Genomic DNA, 3,657 nt, shown 5'->3' on the forward strand with positions numbered 1-3,657 from the left:
TTTAGTGACTCACTTCTAAAGACTAGAATTCAGCAGAGCTCACAGAGTGTCACTTCCAATTCCAGGTTATAAGACCACGGCTTCTGTGTGGGGTGCTTTTGCTCTCCCTCTCTCTTCCATCCCTCACCCTGGGAGAAGTCAACTGCCATGCTGTGAGGGGCCTTTGAAGAGGGCCTGAGCTCTGCCAACAGCCGCACGAGTGATCTTGGAGTGGAGCCTCCTCCAGTCCAGCCCTGAGAGGACTATCATCTGGCCAACAGCTGACGGTAACCTCCTGAGAGACATAACACCAGAGGCAAACAACTAAGCTGCACCCACATTCCTGATGCACAGAAACTGAGATAACAAATGTTCCCTGTTTTATTCCAAGCTGCTAAATTTTGGAGCTATTTGTTCCACAGCAGTAGATAGCTCATACAAACTTAAGGAAAAAATATTCACTGCTGTGCTACCTTCAGAACCATGAAAATGCCTGATAGTTCAGCCCTGGATGGATAATGAGACAAGTGAAATTAGAAGGAGGCTGATGAGAGAGAAGAGAGAGAATCCTATAAAAACCGTAAAGGCCTTAGACAGTGAAAACAAGGTTCACTGGGTGAGTGTGAGGACAACAATAAAAGAGTTGTGCCTGAATAATGGCAGTGTTTTCCACTCAGTTGTTTATAATTATTTATTCTGTTATTTGCCTTGGGTTCACATACTGCAACTATCATATCATCAAGGGAGTTTTATCTTTTTTAATATGCATGACTTTTATTTCTCGATTTAGCTTTGTCCATCTAAAATCAGGCCATGCCTCCTGTTCCATTCCATAGTAATATATTTAGAAAAAATTCTTGACCAAAGATCAAGGAAAATCCCTTTTCAGTGACACGCTCCAAATAAATTGATTGAAACTTTTATAAGGCAGTGAGTAAAAGGTTCAGAAAGCCAGGTGCAAGTTTTCAGTCAGAAGGTTTTTATAAAGAAGGCTCTTTGATTTCTACTAAAAGTAACTTTGTAAGTAGGTTATTAACTGTACTTGATTCCAGCCCACTTATACTGAAGCCTTGATCCTGGAGTTATTTAAAAGTCTCAGCACAATTAAAGACCTCACTGTTCTTAAGAGGTTTGGGAACCAAGTCACTGTTGCTCCCCATTGGATTGTGACTTTTTGTCAACCCAATATTGACAACAATGGCATCCAACTGCAGCTCTTCCTTCTCATATGGGGCACTAGAGAGCACTTCCATAATTGATATTACAAACATAACAGAGTGGCCAGCATGATAAACTCTCAGCACATACAGAAAGATATACAGACTAAAGAGAAAACTATGCTTGATTCCCTTCCCTTTCTGTAACACATAAATTATCTCATGGGAATGAAATGGCCTAAGCCCGCTTAGAGATAGTTTACCAAGTCCATGTGGTCTCAGACAGTAGACTCTGTATCATACAGTAAAGCCAAGACTTTGCCTGCTAAAGGGGATTGTCCAAAGGTCCCATGACACATAAAATAACTCAGTTTCTACTCATCTAGATAAGGATACACACCAGTCCAGATATGTGGTCCAATTCCATGAGCTGGGAGAACTCCTATTGCTGTGTCATAGGGATATGAAGGAGTGTCCTCTTCTATGTCCCAAAGCTTTTGTTGCTGAGGCCTCATGAGTTACAAACAAAACAGCTAGCTGAAGATGTGGAATGCAGAGGTTAAAGAAATGTCAGTCCAACCAATATTTTTTGTCCATGTTCACAGGTTACCGGAAACATCAACTGAGCCACGGAGACGTGGTTGAACCAATCATCCACAGACGACTTTGTCCCATTGGGCATCTTTTCCCACAGTCCAACTGACCTTGTACTTTTCTCAGCAATCATGATAGTCTTCACAGTGGCCCTCTGTGGGAATGTCTTCCTCATCTTCCTAATCTACACAGATGCTTGACTTCATACACCCATGTACTTCTTCCTCAGTTCTTCCTCATGGACCTCATGTTGGTCTGTACCAATGCGCCAAAGATGGCAGTCAACTTCCTGTCTGGCAGGAAGTCCATCTCCTTTGTGGGTTGTGGTATACAAATGTGGCTTCTTTGTCTGTCTCGTGGGATCGGAGGGGCTCTTGCTGGGACTCATGGCTTATGATCGCTGTGTGGCCATTAGCCACCCACTTCACTATCCCATCCTCATGAGTCAGAGAATCTGTTTGGGATTGTTGGGAGCTCCTGGGCCTTTGGGATAATAGACAGTTTGATCCAGATGGTAGTAGTAATGACCTTTCCCTACTGTGGTTTGAGGGAGGTGGACCACTTCTTTTGTGAGATGCTATCTTTGTTGAAACTGGCCTGTATAGACACATCCCTTTTTGAGAATGTGATATTTTCTTGCTGTGTCTTCATGCTGTTCCTTCCCTTCTCCATCATCTTGGCCTCCTATGCTTGCATCCTGAGGGCTGTTTTCCAGATGCACTCTGCTCAGGATGGTGAAAAGGCTCTGGCCACCTGTACCTCCCACATGACAGCTGTCTCCCTCTTCTATGGGGCAGCCATGTTCATCTACCTGAGGCCTAGGCGCTACCGGGCCCCCAGCCATGACAAGGTGGTCTCTATCTTCTACACGGACCTTACTCCTATGCTCAATCCTCTCATTTATAGCTTGAGGAACCGGGAGATGATGGGGACCCCGAGGAAGGGGCTGGACCATTGCAGGGTTGGCAGGCAGGCCTGAAGGTCCAGAGCATCCTGTGCCTGGTGCTGCCACCTCCTGGCTGTGTGATGTTGGGTAAATAATCTACTTTATGTGAGTTTCAGTTTCCTCATTAATAATGAGGATTATGACACCCAAGGCTTGCAGAGGTCTTTTTAAACCCTAAAGCAGTACTCTATAGCTCTGATGAAAAACCAGCTTTTTCCCCTCAGTCTTTTTTGGACTAATTCTTTTGTAAAATACATTAAAATGGAATACAGGACTTTGTGAACTCAAGATCTGTGCAGAAGTAACGCATTGGGATTGCTATTACTTATTATTCAAAATTGGAACTACATCTGCTATCAGAGGATGCCCTGAGCTTAACTTCTTAATTCTTATTGCTAACGTCAATTCCTACATGCTTGGAGATTAATAAATACATTTGTAAACAACCCATGATTAATGAGTAAACCACGATGGAAATTAGAATGTATTTCCAATTAAAAATATTATTCATCAAATCTTTTGGGGTGGAATTAAAACTATCCTTAGAGAGAAATGTATAATCCTAGATTATATATATTTATATATAATTGTGTATAATATAGAAAAGTTGAATTTCTAAGTTCTAAGCATTCATCACAAGCTAGAAAAAGAGCAGAAAATTAAACACAAAGAAAATAGACGACACAAAATGATAAATATTAGAGGAAGGCTTCACAAACTAAAAGACAAACATCGAAAGGATAAATAAAACTAAATTAGATTCTAATAAATGACAAATATACTCAATAAAATCCTAGTAATAATGTTCAAAAAAAGAGAAAAATTGCAACAAATGAATACCAAGGCTTAAAAGGGAATGAATTAGGGTCACTCTTTGTGTTGTACATTCTATGGGTTTTGACAAATACATAGTAATATGTATCCGCCATTACAGATTCATATAGAACTATGGTTTCACTGTCCTAAAATCCCCTTTGCTCC

At 41.3% G+C, this 3,657-nt stretch overlaps 1 pseudogene; it reads left to right on the forward strand.

Moving 5' to 3' along the window:
* Positions 1 to 1,780: 1,780 nt before the first annotated feature.
* LOC131403904 (olfactory receptor 2V2-like) lies at positions 1,781 to 3,132 on the forward strand (annotated as a pseudogene).
* Positions 3,133 to 3,657: the final 525 nt, after the last annotated feature.

The sequence above is a fragment of the Diceros bicornis genome, unplaced genomic scaffold, assembly GCF_020826845.1.
Source record: "Diceros bicornis minor isolate mBicDic1 unplaced genomic scaffold, mDicBic1.mat.cur scaffold_95_ctg1, whole genome shotgun sequence".
NCBI lineage: Eukaryota > Metazoa > Chordata > Mammalia > Perissodactyla > Rhinocerotidae > Diceros > Diceros bicornis.